The following is a 21,301-nucleotide window of genomic DNA, read 5'->3' as shown; positions in this document are numbered from 1 at the left end:
GGTTTGGCTGTGAGGTGGGTGCGGGTGGCCGGGGCAGGCAGGCCTGTCCACCTCTTCCAGTCCCCTTTGGGGGATCAGGTGCTAGAAGCCAGGATCTGCGGGCATGGCTTCCACCTGTGTCGCTCGGGGAGGCACCGGTCGCAGCCATGGGGGTACCAGGGTCCCACCTCCTGCAGGACATCAGGGGAGATGAGTGGGCAGGGAGGGAATGGCCAGCAGGACATCTCTTTGTATGTCCCCTGCTGTCTGGTGAAGCTCGGAACGCCTCCGAGGTAAACATGTTCTGCCGGTAGTTGAACGATTTGAATTAGCAATGCCTGCAGCCCTGTGTTTAGAGGATGGGTTCAGAGGTCTTACAGGGCGACATCTCCCACCCAAACACTTTCTCTGATATGTGAAATGGGGTTGATCCTTTCTTTTAACTATGGGAGGATCCTTTTATTCAGTAGAAGAAAATTAAAGATATCCAATTAAATGCCAAGATAATTTTCCTGATTGAAAAAACAATCTCTTATATTAGGATGCTTAATTTAGATTAGGGAAACTGAGGCACAAAGGCACAGTGACCTGCAGGAGGCCATCAGTGACACTGCTGTCAGTATTCACCTCTGGTGTCCAGCTGTCGCCATCTCTCAGATCTGTCACGGGGAGCACGTTTGGGGAAGAAAACAAACAAGGAAACCCTCCTCTTGCAAAGAACCCTTCTTAGAATGCTCTCCTAGCACAAACACTCCTATGGGACAAGGGGATACTCCAGCCCTGCTCACTGTCAGGGTGACTGATGTCGTATCGGCAGTTCGTGGTTTTATAGGGAACTGTCAGGCCTTCCTCTGGGCAGCTCTGTTTGTAAAAGGGTGATGGGATTAATTTGAAAGTTCAGCTCTAAGTGCACTTGAACAAGGAGAATTTAACTCTATTTATTGCTCTTTGTGTTAAGTAGTTTTATTCATAAAGGGAATAAATACATGCGGCTAAAGAGCAGTATGTACCACTGGTAATTTTAATGAATGATGACTCTGACATTTTTCCTATTAAACATTCAAATATATATATAAACATTCAAGTATATATTCTACCTTAAAAAATATTTCATAAAATGGCAGAGTTCTTTTACAATACATGTAAACTTGCCTCAGGAGCAAAAAATTGTTTGGATGGTAAACAAAAATTCTGGGTTTGTTTTGATTTTTTTTTTTTTTTTACTTCAAATATATGTGAATGTCATAAAATATTTCCCTGTACTTTCAAGAATAATTGAAGCATATGTACCCAAAGTGTTATACTTTTCATAATGGTTTCAGACTAAATTATCCATTATATGGGACTAACACATAAAAGCCTTCTTCTACATCAAGTGATAGATCAAAGGGAGGAACGATGGCTTGTCCACATGCATAAACCACACCTCTCAAATTCTGAGAACAAGGATATGCAGTCTGCATTTTAACTACATCTCCATGACATGAAACGGTATTCCTGTGTCTCCTACTGTGGGAGAGTCAGGTCGTCCTGGCTACAAAGATTTCCTTTTACATTTCTCCCCTCTTTTTTTTTGTTCCATCATACAGATGACATTTCAGTGACTAGTCCCGGGTGAGTCTAATTTGAAAACTAAACTTCACTCAGTTCCTCCCAGAGCAGTGGGGGAATCTGTTGGGGGGAAGCAAGATCCTCAGTCATTCCATGGTAAATCCATGAACCCAAACCCTCGTCCTGCAGCCTGGGGGATGGATGCTGGTGTAAACATGTTCCTGCACAAAGCCCGAGCAGCTTCAGCGGGCGTACCACGAGGACTGCCATCTGCTGTCCCAGGGGTGCCCGTCGCTCTGTTAGTGACTGAAGCACAGGGCTGCGCATCAGACCATCTCTCTACTGGCCAGTTTGTTGAACTCAGATGAATTGAAAACTTTCTGTGTTTCATTTTTCTATCTGGAAAATTAATCTTGGTAATATTTGCACCCTTGTAGGGATTCTTTAAATTGCTTTGTCTACCTAAACCCCATTCCTTCGGGTGGATGCTGTGAGGAAGACGTGCTGAGCATTATTGCTGGTAAACACTAATGGATCCCTCTAAGATAGGGATCTAACAGTCTCAGGTTTCGGAGTGTTTTGTTGTGAGTTTTTCTGCTTCTTTATTAGTAATAAGAAATGCAAACTTACTGGTTTAGTGGTGTAATTAAAGATGTTTGTGTTTGAAATGTGACTGCAGTAGATTGAAGATGTGTAGTTTCCTTAAAGTGCATGCCTAGATCTAGTCTCCCAGCCAGTAGATTGGATGTTCGCCCAATTATTCCCATTAGCATCTGGTTTCTGAGCATAGATGTACTACCATGATCAGAGAATAAAGTTTCTTAAAATAACCTAGCCTCACTGAAATGTAAACATACCTTTTATTATTTTCATGGCTGCTAAAAATGTGAGGTGCGCTGGGGAAGTGCTGAGTTGAGGCACCAGAAGAGGAGGCTGTGATCATGGAAAGGCTGAAACTTCTCCTCTGATCATTTCTGACAGCTCAGAGTGGTTCTTCCACAATTGGAACCACTTGTGCTGCTTATTAATATAATGAAACTTATCCTCCAGCAAAAACAGAACCAAAGGTTGACACAAGAGTGGAGGGAGAGGCTGAAACCTGATCTGGTTAGGGATCTCTTAAAGATGATGGAAGACTAATAAAATCCAGTCTGCTTCCTACCTCCATTACAACTCCCACTCCCAGTCTGTCTTCATGAGCTAAAGTGAAATAATGGCTCTTTCCCGAGCCAAGCCAAACCCCGGTTCTGCCTGAGTACTAATGTAGCTGAGCAGCATCTAACGGTCTTTGGCACCAGAGTCTGTCTTGGTACCTTCTTTAATCTGTGAAATTCTTTATTTTGATTCCAGTGGGTGCTGGATGAGGCCTTTAAAATGGCTCTTATTTCTTCAGGAGTATGGGGGGTTTTGGTGTGGGGTTTTTTTTTTAACATTATGTTTGGGTGTTAAGAAATGTTTCCACGGTGCTTCAGAAAAGCTCAGTGTTTGGTACATCTTCAGCATGGAGACAGACATAAGTTAAGAACAGAAAAACATTCATTTTCCATTGGCAATGGAATAAATAGTCAAAACTCTGCATTTAATAGGATTGCTCAACACCAGGAGGGCGATCATGAGATGTGGAGTAGAAAAAAATACCCTAATGATTGAATAAAAAAGCAAAACACTAAGGTCTTCAGACTTTTCAAGAAGTAGGTAGGAAAACAGCTAAACAGAACTGTAAGGGTAAGCAGGGCAAAATGTCAGATTTGATTTAACTCATTATATTTAAGTGAAAAATAAGGGATGAAAGTTTAGTTTAAGAAAAATTAAGGAAATACCCAAGAATGAGTTTACAAAGTGCAATATTTTCTCTCAAAGCCATAGGGTTAGCAGGTTGGTATCCAGCATCTGTGACTGATTAGGGACATTCGAGATGGCAGGTGGCTTTAGGAAATGGAAACCTTACAGGGCTTTACAAATACTTTCTGTAGTTAGGCAAAGTTACTTGATTTATTCTCACTGGTTCTCATGCTATAGCCTGGTTTAAAATCTATTAACTTGTCTTAATCCATGTTAATATTTTCATATAGACACAGTGTTGTGAAAATTTTCCAATCGGATACTTTAGAGTTGCCCCGGAGAATAATGGAGTTACTGGGTTTACACTACCAAGGGCTGTGTTAAGGTGAAGAACATAAATCATGGCATTTAAAAATGCCAGACAAATCTTTTAGACAGTAATGAGATCAAGAACCAGATCTGATCATATTTGCTTCTGACAATTTGAGAGACCTGTAATTCTGCGTACTTCCACTATGTGTGGTCATGTAGAAGTCGCATGTCTGTATTAAGAAGCCAAACCCCAAAACCTACACGGCAGGCTTAAAGGTGGAGCTGGGCTGGTACTGCACCTTGCAGTGTCACACAGTGGGAGAGCGAGCCAGGAAAGGCAAACTGGCATCTGTCCTTTGCTCTGGTCAGCAGGCCACGAGCTGCTCTGAGGCTGTGCAAGATGCAGGACCCCAGAAGAGCTTGGGTACTCCTCTTCTGGTTTGGATGGGACCCAGAGCTTACCCCTGGGAAGAAATATTTTGAAGGGAGACACAAGACAGGAAGGTAAACCCCATGGGAAATGGCTGGAGCTGCTCTGCAAATCAAGCCAATATACGACCGGCTCCTTAAAAAATGGTAACGATAAGTAAAATAGAACTTGCAGCTATAAGCAGTGATATTATAAGGAGATTCAGGGCAGGTGGAGTTAAAAATCTCAATTAGCCCTCCCAAATAGCATTCCTGGGGAATAGCTCAAGGAGCAAATACTGCAGAAGCCCCCAGCACAGATTTGTTATTACTAGAGAAGAAAAATCAGCATTTGGCCAGACCTTTCCATTATCTGGTATTGTAAAACCAGTCCTGCAGTGCTGTCTGAGATGTTCTAACCTCGGCACTTGTCCAGCTCCGTTTCCAGCTATGGATTGTGTGTGTGTTCTTCTGCAGATTTATTTTAAATCACCCTTCCTGAAGCTGTTCGGCATTCTGATTTATAGGATTTTACTAAGCTTCACATAGCCTTTTCTTTTCTTTACTAAGTATATTTTACTACTTTGTATTTTTTTCCCAAAGAAATAGATTTTATTGGACAGGGGTTCACACATAGCTGCGTAATGTTTGTCTTATGGATTTTGTATTAAACCACTTTAACACTTTTGTAGACCTGAGGAACTTGGCAAATACTGTGAGTAAAATGCCCTGAGCTTCATCTTGCATGCTTTGAACTGAGCACGGTGAACTTTGCCTAGTTACCCAGCTGACACGTGAACAATCCATTTGCAATTCAGAGAGACAGAGAAGGAGAGAGAGGGCCTGATCCTGCTCTTACCAAAGCCAAAGGAAATCCTGCTGCTGCTGACTGCAGCAAGACCAGCAGCAAAATTGTAATGACTATTTAAGATGATATTTCACAAGTACAGTAATGTGACAATCATGATGAAGTAGTGTTTTTTCCAGAGGCAGTGTCAAATTAATAGGGTCTTTCCAACTAGCTCTCCTTGAAATGGGTTGCAAGAGGTAAAATAAATAAATAAAAAGTCTCTAGGATACCTTCCCAATGTCAGAAATTTTATTCATTTAATAAATAGCTGTTATATTTTGAAGTCCTTTTTTTTTTTTTCATCATTGTCATCTTCTCCTTCTTTATTGTAGCATGAGTAATCTAATTTTTCTGCAAAGCATGTTGCAGTTTGATAGACAGGTCTCTGAGGGATGCCCTATGTGTCAGCATCAGTGAAAATGACTTCTGAGGTTGGCTCACACCCCCGCGCGAGCGTGGAATCCAAATCACCCCAGAGTTACGCATCCGCTTGCCCCACGCCTCACTGCTGGATAATGTATTCATTCGCCTCTGGCAAAAAAAAAAGTGAGATCCTCCATCGCATACTGATGTCATGTGGAAGAAGCCATAATTGGGACTGGTCACATGTTAAAGGAATTGTAAGCTGCTTTTTGCCATCTGTGTAGATAAAGTTCATATCTCTTGATCTGTACCTGTAGACATCAGGTACCCTGAGTACACGCAGGGTTTGGAGACCTAGCAATTCAGACACATCTTGCACAAAAAAGGGAAAAGCAAATAGGCTGGAGGCTCTCGGGTCTGTCTCTTTTCCAGAATCTGATCATAGTGGCAGGAGGCTTTTATTTGGCTCCATCACTACTTTGGATTATCAGTAATAATTAATGACTTGTGCAGTTGCATTCCCCACTTTAATCAAGGACAGAGATTTCAAATCCACAGTGCTAGCAAGAAAGCATTCACAAATCAGCTGCACTTTCTTTTTCCTTTTCACAGGCAGATGCAGGCAGGGAAGGAAGGGGTTTTTTGCTTCAAGTGCATCTAAAGCTTTACAGCTTGGCTTCCAAGAGGAATCTCAGGAACTAAGCTCTCCAAGTTTCATGCCTCATTCCTTCCTCCCAGCAATACACCTTAAATAATTTGGGTCACAATATCTCAAATCCTCAGCTGAAGCCCACTGAATGGACAAGAAGATTTCCAGTGATTCATCTGTTTCCAATTATGCCCTATGAGCACTCCTGCCCTTTCTTCCTGCTTGTAATAGCTGGAGAAGTTATTAGGTCTGCTGGGTCTAGCTGGGGGCTCTGGATGGTCTGCCACTGATTTCTGAGGTCTTGGATCATTGCTCTTTGACTCAGTTTCCCTGTCTGTAAACAAGACCTTTAATAAGGGGATGGCATGGTCTCTCCTGGGTATGGAAGAGATGCTGAGCACCTGAGATACATACTGCTACCTGTTAATAATGTAATTGCCGGCTGTAACACTAGAGGCGAATTTGCAAATTTGAAATAAGGTTGTTGTCCCACTTCTAGGTAGGCAAATGGAGCTGGTTTTGGAACAAACCCACCACATTCAGTCTTCTTAACCTTCAGTCAGGATAGCTGCAAAGATGAACAGAAGAATTTTATGCCTAACATTTTAATTTGGCTTGATACGCTTCACAGTAGCATTTAAATAAAATACCTTACTTGGAGCACTCTGTTCCTGACATACAACCTATTTCTCATTTAGCAGATTTAATTTTGAAGGCTATGTGCAGTTTTTACATAATGAATATGCAAGGAGACATGTCTTTATCATACAAAGCCACCAAAAGCAGAGGCTGTTTTTTAAGTCCATCATTGTTGCTCTTTTAGGGTAGGAGCCCGAGACAATTCCAGTATGGGGTCAGCCATATATGACATTAGGCATAGTTTTACTAACAAGCTTTATAACTATTAATCACCACTGTATTATTTCCTGACAACTCTCAAGTAATAATGTTGGTGGATATCAAGTACATAAGACTCAATTATGATCTTGCAGAACAGAGAGGCTGCTCAAATCCAGTCCAGACAGTGAACTCACAATCTGCTGTTTACTTAAAGTATATAGAAAGCACTTGACCTCTTCTCAGTGGCATCCATGTGGAAACACTCGACAATAGAGGCCTTCCTTGGTTTTCTTAGGAATCATGTTTCGACATTTTTATCTCCTCTAATTAAGGTCAACGGTCATACACTCCCACTTCTCTCCTCACCCACTCTTCCAAAATTGCAGGCACTTATCCAGCTCCAGTTACCCTGTATGAAACATACTGGGCCCTCTTCGTGCATGTGCAGTTCCGGGGGGGGGGGGAGGGGGGGGGGGGATGAACAGAATCACGGAGATTTGGGTCTTTGCTGAACCAAATGCTGTGCCTGAGCTTTTGTGTTCACGTGCTCCTGTACCACGATGAGCAGTGGAGTCTAATAGCCAGAAGAAAACAGGAGGCGGGGGTAGGATTGCTGCAAATGTAATTCCACTATGAGAATATTTCCTAACCCACAGTGCATGTTCCCACCCAGTGGGGAAGGTGTGAGTGATTTCTGGAGGAGGATGGTGGAGAGCGAATCTCATCTCCCTTTGCAACACTGTAAGTGCTAATTGCAGGCGGGAAGGAAGGGTGTAACTGGTAGACGTCTAGAAGAAAGCCTGGGGAATACAGCACAAGGACTCATTTTGCCGTTGTCAAAGAAACCCACGAGCACTTCACATCCCAGCATCCCTGGAAAGATCCACTTCGACACTGCTGTGCTTTGACTCAAGCCCTGGCTGCATCTTCATGAAAACCCTCATCACACACAGTGGGGCACTTCCAAGGAATACTAAAGCCCCAGCCAAGGCCATTGTGCCGGGATGGCAGAGGACACCTCCCAGCCCACCGTCAAGGCTGAAAGAACACATCCCACTGAATAAGGGGCATGTGGGGACTAGATTTATCATTAGAAAGTCCCAGTAGCTTTTCAGAGCAGTATATAATCTTGCTTAGGAATTATCTCTTTTCTAATAAAGAGGTGACTTTCTTTTATTATTATTTTGTTATTGTTCAGTAGGTAGCAGCTATAAATGGTTAACAACAAAAGAGAGAGGTTTGTGAAATACAACTGCGTTGATAGAAGTTGTCTTACGTATGTAAAAACAAAATTCGGCCAGGCAGCTGCAGACCTTAGTATTTACTTAGGCTTGCAGCCGATGTGTTGCACTCTTTCCCTTTAGACTGATTTGTTCTCATTTCTCACACATTGCAGAATGTCATTCCCAGAAAAAAGCCAAGGCTGTCCTAAAAAAAGAGAACAAAACTAACAGAGTTGTGCCTTACGTGAGATTGTCTTGACCCTTCGCAAAGGCAGGTCTGCAAGCCAGATCCTCAGCACCTCCATCAGCGCACACCTCCCTCCTTTACTCATGCCGAGCTCAGCCATGCATCCAAGATCAGGGGACCTGTTTTCTGTAGAGAGTAACAGCCCCAACACATTATTTCCCAACCCCAGCCCCCCACCCACCCCCCTGCAGTTTTTTTTAAGTAGCTGGAAATGTCTGTTTGTTTCTATGGGCGGTGCAGGGCAGTCGGTGCTGTTGTGCAGCCGGTGCGGCTCCGTGTGTTCCTCACCCCAGCAGCATGGGGACAGCATTGGTAGTTTCCTGATGCGGGAGAGACGTGTCGGAGTGATCTGACAACCCAGAGAGATGGATTTGCCATGTAAAAGTAGAAAGTTATTAGCTCCCAGAATGTTCCTTGTCGGTGGCAGGGCAACTTGTGCCACCACGGTGAAGGCAGGTGATGGGCTAGCATGGCCCTGCAAAAGGGTTTGTGTTATTGGAGGACAGCACAATAAAAATCAAGGATGTTTAGCCTGAAAGAGCTCAGTAACTCATTCCACAAGGAAGATTATGTTTAATTAAATTTGTACCAGGCTCTGAATTGCACTCCCTTTTCTTACAACCAGAGGACATTCCCACTTCTTAAAGGATTTTACAAATAAAGCTAGTTTAGAGTTTTGTTTCCCCTGGAACTGAAATTAGCTACTTTGGAGCTGGAAACCAGCAACTCTTCAAAATCACTCTGCCAGTAGAGCAGGCCGAGAAGAGAAAAAACATACAGTATCCCAGAAGTGAACTACAGGGTGACTTTTTAGTAGCAGACAAACTATATTATTACTTAGTACCTACTCTGTTGTTATGTAGGAGGGCTGGGTTACATGTCTTCCATTTAGTTCTGTAACTGACCCTTGCACTTCTGTTACTCCTTGTTTCACTTCTGCAGCACTTTCCTGACTCATTTTTGGAGAAACCTTCATATTCCTGCCAAAATGTAGTCACTGGGGATGGCTTAAACTTCCTCAGACCCCCACTGGATTTAAACTCCATCTTTTTTTCCGAGTATGCTGTAAATTTTCTTCATTGCTGGGATATATGTTATCTTGTTCAATTGCATTCAATTTTGCATAAATTTGCATATTCTCATCCTGGGCTGAATCCATCAAGATTTTCCCACAACACATTTTGCCTCTGCTGTTCCCATGACACATGTTCTTTCTGCTGTGGCAACATCTACTTTGTGGGTCCATCTTTTTTTTTGAGAAAAGTGAGGCTGTTTTTCAGCAGTTCACGTCCTTGCCATTAGGATTTTCTGTGCCTTCTCAGGTTTGTGCTGATGTCAGTTTAGACACGGTCTTTTTCAGTTCAGAAGGGCTGAAACCTGAAATCCTTTCTCACTTGAGTCCCTTCGTTGGCTTGAGTGAAAGGCTGCAGTTTGTGCCGTGTCATCTGGTTTGCTGTTGGGTATTTTGTGCTTTCTTTAAGCTTATTTCTACATTCACAAGGCTGAATTTTAAATACCATCCAAAGACTGGTCATGTTCCTACAGCACTGGAACCCCTTTTTGAAGAACACCTTTGGCCTAGTCGTGTGACTTCTCTGTGCCTCAGTTCCCCACATGTAACAGAAGAAAATACCATTAATACCAACATAACTTCCTTCAGATACTGTATCCGTGCACGAACAAAGGTGACGTTCTCGGGTATTACAGTAATAGAGGTCACAGGAGCTAGATAGAAAAAACAAAGCAGAAGCCAGTTAAGACTTTCTCAGCTGCTAAGGATTAGCGTTCATTTTTAAATCTCTGGTTCTTGACAAGTTGGGAGAGTTACTAACATGTAGTTTAAAAAAAAATCCAAAAACCAGTCTCCCAGGTGTAACGAGGGTATTAACAAGTCTAACAGCACAGCATAGCATACCTTATCTCTATCTTGGTGAAAAATCAAAGGCATATTTCCAGCTGTGCCTGTGAGCACTATTTGGTCATTGAACAAAGCAACTGGCACCTCGTATCCAACCTACTGAATGATCACAGCCTGATTCAGGTGCACAAACAAGTGCAGAAATGAGCTCCATGCACAGAACTCATTGTTATTCAATCAAGCTTTTAATTGTAAATGTTTTAAGCAAGGAATTGCCCTGTTTTATGAAAGTGTGCTCAGCATTACTCCACCACAGACATCTGTCATTCAGCAGGCGCCACCCAATAAAAGTGCTTAAAATGTTCTGTTCCTCAATTAAAATATAAACCAGAGCTGTTTAAGGGCTTTTACGAGGTGATTTCTATTTACCTGACAGATTTCTACATTGGAGGAGCATGAAGCAGGATTTCAGTTTCTGATCAGAAGCGACAGCTCCACAAAATAATAAAGCTTCAATTGTATTTTTATTTTTTTTTTTTTTTGGGGGGGGGGGGGGTTGTAAGTTCAGGAATAATAAAAGTCCATGAAGAAGAAAGAAATTCATATGCCAGAGAAAAGCTCAGAACCAGGAAGGGTTGTTGCTGATCGTGCACGCTGTACTCCCCAAAAGGAGCCAGATTGCTTCAGCCCTGGGCTTGTATGCTGAAGGAACGTGGGAACCAGCAAGAACCTCTGAAGCCTGCATCAGCACCTGCTAACCTCTTCTACCAAATCTCAGCTGGCAAAAGCCAGGGAAAAGGGTGCTCTGCTCTGGTCTGAAACAGCCTTTTATGAAGAGGAACGAGACTGTGGCTAGACAAAAATATCCCGTTTTCCCTTGATGAAACACTGCATGAATGTTCTCATGGTTATTCCATTGCACATGGATATCTCATCTCCTGTACTGCCTTAGTATGGCTATGAACAAAGACCTTCTTTTTTTCTCCTGCTGCTCAAGCAGGAGTGGACCTCACACTGAAAACAAGCATTTTCACAGAAAAAAAACCAAACAAACAAACCAAACCAAAACACAAACTAAACCAACAAACCCTCTACTTCTCCTTGTTCCTGAGCCTCAAAATCTCGCCTTCACTGGCATGAGAGATGCCACTTGTCAGTGGCAGTGTGGCTGCTCCAAGCACATCTACTCAGGGTCGTAGAAACAGAAGTGCCTGCAGCAGCGGTGCCACCTTTTGCAGCACCACTGCTGTGCAGTACCGGTAAAGGGCTCCCTGTGCTGTCAGGTCGGGTAGAGGCACCCGTGTGTAGCATCACCAGGATTTCCCTGTTACTCACCTGCAGCTTAACTGTATCCCATCTGTCTCTGGTACATCTCCTTGCTGAAATACATTTGGGAAGGTGCTGCCAGCTCACGTGGAAGACTAGCAAGAAGGGAAACACTGGCCTGATCCATCTGCAGCCTGAAAGCTGCAGAAAAGCTTTGTACGATGCTTTGCACAGTGGGCTGATCTCTGTCTGTAGATCTGCGCCATGGTCTGTGCTCCATCCTCTGGCAGGCCATCACCTCACCGTACCCAGTCAGCCTCAGGACAGAGGAGGATGGCAGTGTCAGGATGAGAGGGCTGTACCCTTGCAAGACAAAGCCTTCAACACTGAACCTTAAACCCAAGCCTTCTGCATTTACCAAGTAACGATAATTTTTGGACTGATTTCCCCCCATCTTTCATTACCGTTAAGGCATTGTGACACTTTTTGTCACACCAGGGTCCCAGCTGGTCTCCAGCAGTGCAGGCGAGCAAAGAACGGAGCCCGTGGGGCTGCACTGGAGGCATCGAAGGTGGGTGGGTTTGCCTCACTCTTCTCCATAGCTGGGTGCCACCCTGCTCCTCCCTGCAGCTGCTTCCAGGTGCCTGCAGCTCCATCGCGTAACAACTCGCAGCAAGCTGAACTCAGACCCCACATCACACCAACCTGCCCAGGAAATGCAGCCTTCTCCCAGGAGCTCCAGGTATCCTGTGCTCAGCCTGTCGCGCCTCACTGAAGAAACAAAACTGACTGTGCCGGAGGTAAAAATTGCGGATACAAAGCCTCGAGCTGGTGAGTCTCTGCTGAGCTGCATCATTATAATCTTCCAGGAGAAATGTTAAGTTCCTTTTAAAATTAAGAGGAGGAAAAGCAAACAGCAACTAAACCCAAGAACAGGTAAAAAACTAGCTTCTGTATTTTGCACTGCAGGTACTTGGAGGAAGCTTTCTCCCTTGAGCCACACTGCTCAGAAAATGCTAGGAAATCTTACGTTAGTCCTTAACTCAGTCTGTTGCAGGTTTGTTGGGTTTTTTTTCCCCTCTCCAGCAGCAGCATGAGTTAAGGATGAGGCATTAGCCCTAGCTGCGATAGCCCCACTGTCAGTTCAAGTCAGATTCTTCATGTTATTTATATGTACCCTTTTGTAAGCGTATCGATTACACAAGTGAGTTCTCAAGTGCTCGGGCACTCAACACAGCCACACAATGGAGGAGAGCGTCCAGGTTAACACAGAATTACACGTGTGCCAAACATACCAGGGGACAAGAATAAATAGTGACATGGACAATTCAAAGCCACATCTTAAGAGCTTTCTGTGTTGTTGCAAGGCAGCGCTTCACACTAGTAAAAATAAAACCTGCATTTCAATTTCCAAGGTGTAGCAACCAAAGTTTGTCAAAGTTATTCTTAGCCATGGCAGAATTGCCATCTTCAGGCCACTTTTGAACACACCAGATTATTCCACAATAATCCAAAATCCAGCGCAAGCTCCTCCCTCCCCTCTGTTCATTTTACCCTTTGCATTATGAATGCTGTGGGTAAGGACTGCCTGTTTCACAGGGGGCTTGGTATCACAGAAAGCTGGTTGTTGATCTCTGGATGCCTGCAGGCCAGCAATCTGTGCTACAAGTTACCCCTCTTAAAAAAAAATTTTAAAAAGACAAGTGGATAAAACTGATACAAGCATCTGTAACAAGCTAATTGGACCCTTGTGGGCAACATAGCAGATACAAAATTAAAACAAACAAAACATCTCGTTGTACAACTGTAATTTCAGGACTGTTATCACAAAGGGATCTGTCTGGATTTTTATTTTAGTTTTGTTTTGTTTAAAAGGACCTAATTATGGCCAGAGCTGGAGTATCACAAGTCTGTTTTCATCTATAAAGAAAGGATATTTTGCCTCTGAACCTGAGAAATTGTTAGAAGTTGGTAATTAGTATGACTTGTTAATAGAGTTTGGCTGTGATTAAGCTGTGATTGAGTGTGAGTTTGGTTCTTGTCAATGCGAATGCCTGTAAGGTTGAGAGATGTTTAATGAGACACCTGTTGTCAGCAGCACCCGGTGGGCTTTGTTGCACCTGATTGGAATTTGTACCGCAGAGCCGGAGCAGCAGCACACCGAAACAGGGCAGCAGGCGGGCACCCAGCACCCCGGCTGGCAGCTCAGCAGCAGCGTGAAAGGGCCCAGGTGTAAAGCAGGATTGGACCCACTGGGTACACGCACCCCCTTCAGCGCGGCCAGAGCCTGTGCTGGAATGTACCGGGGATGGGCCAAAGGGTCGTGGTTTTGGTGTGATACATCATCCACGTCTGCGGCCATGCAATTACATCTGACCTGGGGAGTGCAACAGGCAAGTAGATGTTGCCAGCTTAATTTAGTCACTACAGGGTGTTGGCCTGTGCCACCGTGTGATGGTGCGTCTTTGGGAGAAGGCGAGAGAGGGGATGCGGCTAGGCAGGTTTAAGGTCCCTCCCAAAATGTCCAGCCCTTGTGTAACCAGCAGCGCTGGGGGTCTTAAAACGAGACATTGATGGAGAAATGTTCTGCACAGCACAGCCCTTGCTTGTCCTTTCCTTTGGGCATAGTCCTCAAGGAAGAATGTCCCACCGAGTGACATCAATTATCTCCCAGCCTTTGGACAGGGAAAGTTTCATTCACAGACTGCATTTTTGTCTCAAAAGTCAGCGTAATTTTCCACGTGACTCCATTTAACCACTCCCCACACCAAAATCCAGGCCTGACGATGTGTATTTTGACTGCATACATAAAATATTATTTCCCCCCAAATGTCTATTAACCATTTTCAAGTGGCTGCTACTTAAAACATACCTGGGTTTTACTGGCAAAAAGCCAAACAAGCTGGAGGCAATCAAGCTGGCCATTGTCACAGTCTTTTAATAACTGAGAAATGCCTTATCTGGGAACCAGAGCAGAAACATTTCGGCTGGCTCGTGTAATGTCCCTCAGGAAGGAGCCATTGGCTTTGTGATGAATCTGAGCAACCACTGGATGGCATTGCTCTACACGAATGTACCTGCAAGCACAAGCTGCTGAGCAAGAGCAGGCTGCTGTGCCAAGGAGATTAGCTCAGACCCGAGAGGTTCAGGCCACCGTGACCTTACCAATCCTTTAAATAATATTCAGACTTCTCTTAGCTGTCTGGCTGTGAGCTCTGAGCACAGAGTTTGGTCAGAGTGAACAAAGCCGACATCCTGAAGCAAACTTATAACTACACTGAGTGCATTATTCTTTCATTTTACATCAGATCAAATATTCAGCCAGTTTTTGATGGTTTTCCTTCTCCTGAGATGGGAAAAAGAGTCGTTTGTAATATATGACTGTATCAAACTACGGCAGGGCAAGCACACCCAGGCAGCAAGCGGTGACTTAACTGAAGCCCTGAAGCCAGCCAGCTCAGCTCCCCAGGGCCCAGGGCACACGCGGTGGGAGGCAGCTAAGGCTGTTTAGCTGAGCAGGTTATTCATGTGTAGTGTGAAAATCAAAACTAAAGAAAAAAAAAAAGGAAAAAAAAATGGGTGTCTGGCATGTTATGCTTTGATGTGGGCTCCAGAATACTGAGACCAGGTTATTATCCCGAGTGCGGTGCCTCTCCATGTGACAGCCGCCTCTCAGCATGTGTTAATACAACTTCGCCTTCTGCTGCATCACTTATTGATAAGGAATCAGCTGGTGGCCAAACAACCTGATGTTCATATTTTCCGGGGGGGGTCTGTGTTTCTTTCATTAACGATGCTCTGCGTTGGCCTAGTTCTTTTAACGACTACGTCTGGCCAAGCCTATCTGAAAATGTCGTTGTCCCAGCTCATGCCCAAAAGAAATCTGCTGATGGCTTTGGAGATGCAGCAGAATATTTGGAATTGCAGCCCCACAGAAAGTGTATCTGAAGGGGAATACAGTATTTGTGAGGGTCAAGCCTGAAGTCAATTGACAGTCATAGCCAGCACATGTACCTTCAAATTAGGATATAGCATATCATCTAGTGAGTACTTGTACATTGGCTGTTAGGTAAAGTCGTTCTGGGCACAGATTGCCTATTAGTATTGCCCCAGTTTTGACCGGTCTAATAAATTTAATAATCATAGTCAATTAGATAACTCCAATTACACTGGGAGTAAAATTAGATTGTCAGTTCAAGTCCTGCAAAAGCCGCTACACTCCCCGTTCTCAGCTCTGTACTCAAATTCCTGTGCCGCACTCAGCTGCCTTTTTAAGTACTGGAGAGGCTGGATGAGTAAATATATAAATAGCTTTATATATATAGCTTTTTAAATCTATATAAATAGCTTTATAAAATAAACGCTACATGTCTTTTATGACCCCATTTGTCTCCTTTTTCTGGACCTACCTCCTAATACAAACAACAAGAGAACTGTATCCATCTTGATCTGCTCAGCAGTCCACTGGTAAATGTTTTCTACTGTCAGAAATGTTCAGGCTCAGTGGGAAATTAAGGTTATATCAGCTGTGGGCTGTGTCAGGTCCCACTTCTGGTGGCCACCACTCTGCTACAGTGACTCCAGGAGGAGGCAGGAGGAGGCCAGGACAACTGGTGTTGATTAACTGCTTAATGTCTCCAGTTAGGAACTGCTGCTCAGGGTTTCTTGTACCACCCACGGGGGAGACCTCTACGAAGCAACACCAGCCATAAGTGGGCTCGGTGGTTTCAGTCTCTTTCTATTGACTTGGGAGGAAAAAGGCAAGTTGTTGCCAACTTCAGCACCTCAGGGCTGTGTTTGAACACAGGCAGGATAAATCGGAATATCTGCATTTATTTAACAGTCAAGGAGCATAAAGACTGGGAAAAAAGGGTGCTTCCTATTGCTCCTCCATTGCATAACTGGCTGTCTCTGGAAGATATCCCCTTGGACCCAGCATTCACGAGGAACAGCAGAAATCCCGACCAGAGTGCCCACTGCTGCACTGGCTGTTCTAAGGCAGAGCTGTACAGGCCATCGGCTCAGCACACAAATTTGCCCTGGAGCTTTCCAGAGTCACGGCAACTCTCCAGATCTGCCGAAAGTCAAGGTGACCTTGGAAACTGCAGGGCAATCCAGAACGCTGGCAGGCAAAGGGAATTCAGAAAAATGAAATTCTAGACTAATTCCAACCCATTACAAAACTCTCAGGAAAAATGAGCTATATATCTGCTGAAGTGGCTCATTCTGTTCAGTGGCACAATGTAACGGGGGATCTGTCACTGTCAGCGCGGCTCTTGTCTCTCTGAAAGCCACAGTGCCTTTCACAACCGCTACATAAAAATTCAAGCCAGCTGTCCCACCTGCCGGAGCAGTTTCTATTCTGGGCTCTGGTGTGCCGTAGGTATTGTGCTTATTGATTAGCTGTGGCTTATTGTCCCTTGACATTGTTGGGGAATATTCTCCTGGTTATAATCACTACAACTGATCTAGGCAGAACATTTCGAACCTGGCTTCAGCAGCCCAGGAGGGGCTGTGCTAGGCTGTGGCTACCTCTCCAGGTCAGACTATGGCGGAATTGCTACAAAATGAAAAGGAAGCTAAAAAAGGAATGTTTTGAGAAGTCACCCAAGTCAGAAAAGACTGGGGGCCTTCCTGACTCTAGCTGTCAATAAGGTGCCAGATAGGGGAAGATTAACACCCTTTAGCAATGACACAGCTGTTCCATTGAAGGTGATAACATGCAATCAGGGGAGGGAAAAGTCTAGCACAGAATAATGAACAGAGCAAGTGAAAATTAGCAAAAGGGAAGTTTTTAGCCCAAGAAGCTGAAAAAACCTGTTTGAGCTGATTATTTTAGTGGATATAAATAAGTATAAAAAAAAAAACCCCGGAGCCTCACATTAAGTGTGCAAAATAAGCTCAAATATTTACCCCTCTCTTTAAAGTCAAACTGGCTCCTAAGAAGTAGAAAAATAGTGATAATGTAGAGAATAAAGTCTCCTATCTGCCTTGGCAGTGAGTGCGCAGATAAACATAAAAATCCTTGCCCTCAAGACAACAGCATGTAGCACTGAGTCTCCTCTGAAAGCACAGTAAATTGTGATGAGTAGGTTTGGGAAGACAGATTTAATGGTGGAAAAACCTAGTATTTTGTCCATTCTTGTCTTTCATGGAAAGGAATCAGAACAATGAATTTTTCCCTCTGCTGCTAATGGCTAAAGGAAGAAATTAGTGTTTCGATATACCTTCAGCTCTTCTGCTGACCTGACTAAGCTTGTCTGCTGCATCAGGAACCCCCAGGTCAGTCAAACAAGAAGGATTTCTGCCGGGGGCTGTAAGATACCAGGATGCTTAACAGAGAATTAAACATGGGAATTAGATGACCCCAGCCAAGGGTGCAGTTTCACAGTCAGCTTAAGCGGATGTGAGGCCAGGTTGCCACCATTACCTGCCTGCTCACTCTTGCACAAAGTATGTGGCCCATTCCATGATAAGATAGATTTTGGCTGGACTTGAACAAGACGGGGGTGGGGGGGAAGTGTCTAGCTGAGAGATGGAAGAGAAAATGGGATCAGCCCCTTCAAAATGCAGCATGGGCTTAAGCTGATCATGAGCTGTACTGTGAAGAAAACACAGGCTTCATAGGCAATGCTTGGGGGTCTCTTCTAACACCCATGCTCTGCCTTTGTGCAGAGAGAATCCAAATCCCATGGCGCTCACTGAGAGAGGGAACACTGCAGTCGATCTCTACCAAACCCTTCAGAGCCCTGAATTCCTGCTGGGTAGAACTGAGCACTGCCTATCTATCCCCTGCTAGTGGACCCGCTAGTCCTTTGCCACCTCACTCCCTGCTCCCCACCTCCCTGATCACACACAACACCTTAGAAAAAGAGATTACTGTTAGACCCCACAGCCCCGAAGGCAACAGGTCCTGTTCCTCCCTGCCAGACACAGGCCAGTGACACCTCCACCTGGGCCTGCCCTGTGGGAGTATCCCTGGGCCCTCCATGTCCTTTTGTCACTCTGAACCATTCCATGGCCATCCCGCATGAGCCATTTCTAGAAATAAAGTGAGACGGGCCGTGCCACTGGCTCGCAGGGAAGCAACAATAGCTACATCTGTTCGCTCTCCTCAGCACTCAGGAGCTGTGACATTGCTGTCAGTACAGCCTGAAACAGAACAGGCAGGAGCTCCAGGGAAGAGGAGAGGGTCTGGATGGAAACAATAACAACCAGAGGGACACCACCGGCACCAGCGGGAGGAAAAATGTTGCTTTACCACTTTTGAGTGCAGCAGAGCATATGGACAGTCTGGGACTGTTGTCAGCAGCCCAGAATGGGGTAGCTCTGTTCTGGCAAACTCCATTTTTTGTCTTTATGACCAAAGAATAGTTGCATGTTGGAAGCTCTGTAGTTGCTAGGGGAAGAGCCATTAGCATGTTGGCGACTAAGAAGTCAGCCAAAGCAAGTGCTGAGATAAAATTACTTTTTCCCACTTCTGTTCCACCCCAAGTGTGTCATCCAGTGTGTTTTCTCTGCTCAGGGTACCTCATGCACACTGTGCTGTGCTAACTTCTTTGTCCTTTTTGATTTTATTTTTCACCTTTCCCAACCACGACTCCAAAGAATAATATTAATCTGTCAGTCTAGAAAAATGTCTTACATGATAAATCCCTGCTTACTGGCAGAGTAAGATGGTAGACTATTTTTCTCTTGTAAAAAACTTTTCTTTTAATAGCCTGAAAACTAAGAATAGCAAATAAAGCAATAGTGATGGTAATGGTGAGATTGTGCTGCTAAATCAAAGCATGAGAATGTGAATACACCCTCAGGAGGGAGATCCTACAGAATATAATAATTTGGTGATACACTTCTCCCTGCCCAGCTCTTTGGGGTAACTCTCTGCATAATCTCATTCTGGAATAGCAATTCCCCCCCCCCCCTCCCCCCCCCCCCCATTGTGGTCCTACTCTGCTGGGACAAGCAGTGGCTTCCCAGGTAAGGCTCTCCCCTTCTGTGCTTGCAGCCTGTTTCTCCGTAGCAATCAGTGCAGCCCTCAAATCTTGCCCCCACAGGTGACAAGTCCAATTCTGGAGAGGTTTATTCCAAACCAGAACAAAATATTCTTATTTCAAAATAAATACATCTGTAAATCTCCTAATTTTAGAATAGAGTTTACAAAGCAATACAGAGAATACAAGGTCAGCACCTTCTAAGCACCCCTCCCTCCCTCCCCCTCAGTCCTATCCATAAATAACAGTGCAGCTATAGGAAGAAGATGAGAATATTATGGGGTTTTTTTTCCCAAAAAAAGCCATCAGTTTTACCAAATTCCCTCCAGTAATTCCCTGGACACATCCCTTTTACCCTGCTACCCAGGCGTATGACTCCAAACCATTCTCCAATTAAGTCAGTTCTGCTTTGCCTGGTTGTTTGCTCTAACCCACACCACTTACAGCTATTTTCAAAACTGGGAAGCAATACAAAGGCGCATTTTGTATGATCATGCCATATCCTGCAAACACAAGTAATCATTAAAACAATAGTCTAGGCGCTACAACTGCCAGCTTCTGACTCCACTGTGACACAGGCAGATTTTTTTTCCACCAGAGGATATTTTTTTTTCATTATGCGACACTGAACAAAAGTCATGAGCAGTTCCTCTGATCAAAAGAAATCTCTGCTAGAGTCTGCGGCTTGTTCACCCTGTCCCTTCATGCTAGCCACTGTTCATTTCACTGATTGTTCGCTCTGCTCTAAAATTGGCTCTTGAGAAAGTCAGAGAAAATTCTGCACTGCAAAGTAATACATTGAGAACAAATGTGTTGTTTCTATCAGTGGAAAAGGAATTGAACTGTCCCTGGGACACAGAAACCTCATACACAGCAGTTAGCAATGCCAGGATCTGTTAATATTTTGCCTATACAATCAATATGGGTATACCTGGCCTTGTTCTGGTGCTAATCAGTGTTGTAAATAGAAACAGTACTAATTTAAAAAATGCTTTGCTTTTATTTAATAGATCAATTACAGTCGGGGGGCGCGGGAATAACCAATATGTCATAACCAGTTTGAAAGCCTTCTAAATCTTAAGCTAATTTTCTCTAAAGATCTTGTGACAATTCATTTAAACACAGGGTCAGGGTAGGATTTCAGTTTCAGCGCTGCATCACCTCTATCTGCTCCCCTCACTCTTAGCATCTCTGCACTCTTCTAGTGATTTCAGTCTGCTTCGTATGCAGCTGCTGTGCCATAAATAACTAGCCACTTAACACTTTATAGTTAAATTACTCAATCAGCCTAGTCTAAAAGGTAGAAGTGTAGGAGGTGAGTTTTGTGAGGACAGGAACAGTATTTGCTGAATGTACTTTAGATAACTTCATAGCCATGAATGAGAGTGCTTTGGTTTGAGAGAGCTACAGAAAAATGTATCTGTTTCGCATGAGACTTGGCTATTTTTTCCATGGCTTCCAATGCTAATTTGGAGCAAAATCACAAACATTTTGACTTTTTCTATTAAAGAAAACAAGAGTGTGTCTCTGAGGCAGTGGGAACCATGAAATGGGGAGCTAGAATCTAAAGTTGTGGCTTCTTTTTAGAAAACTGAAGAGCAGCTGGGAACCTCAAACCCCCAGCAAAGCCAGGAAACCTGAACCACTGTCCTTACAGCTTGCTGACTTCCAACATATGGATGTGTGAAGGAGAAAGCCCTGCTGTAGCAGCCCATGAGAACCCTGAAAGTCTTGTGTTATAAGCTCCCAGCTGACCATCTACAGCTCCTGAACAGAAGCCATGTCTTGTAAAACCAAATGTCCATTCAAGTCTTTCCACTACAGGGAAGAAAAAAAAAAATAAAAATAGGCACCTTGGGATCTGATGCTACCAAAGCTTCCCAGCTCCTCGTTTCTCCCTGGCTTGCCAGATGCATTGCAATGGAAACAGAAGCCAACAAGGCTGGTGCCTCCCAGCACCTCCCCAAGCAGCTGTGACA

General features: G+C 44.1%; 1 long non-coding RNA gene across 1 annotated transcript in view; it reads right to left on the bottom strand.

Annotated features, from left to right (window-relative positions):
• Positions 1 to 8,373: 8,373 nt before the first annotated feature.
• The window catches only part of LOC114015215 (uncharacterized), a 47,540-nt gene continuing 34,612 nt past the window's right edge, over positions 8,374 to 21,301 (bottom strand). Inside the window, exon 3 of the long non-coding RNA XR_003559014.2 lies at positions 8,374 to 9,929. This is a non-coding gene — a long non-coding RNA (uncharacterized LOC114015215). The remainder of the gene's footprint in view (positions 9,930 to 21,301) is intronic.

The sequence above is a fragment of the Falco cherrug genome, chromosome 7 (genome assembly GCF_023634085.1).
Source record: "Falco cherrug isolate bFalChe1 chromosome 7, bFalChe1.pri, whole genome shotgun sequence".
Classification (NCBI taxonomy): Eukaryota; Metazoa; Chordata; class Aves; order Falconiformes; family Falconidae; genus Falco; species Falco cherrug.
The sequence above is the reverse complement of the archived record's forward strand: the minus strand, read 5'-3'. Positions and strand labels throughout refer to the sequence as shown.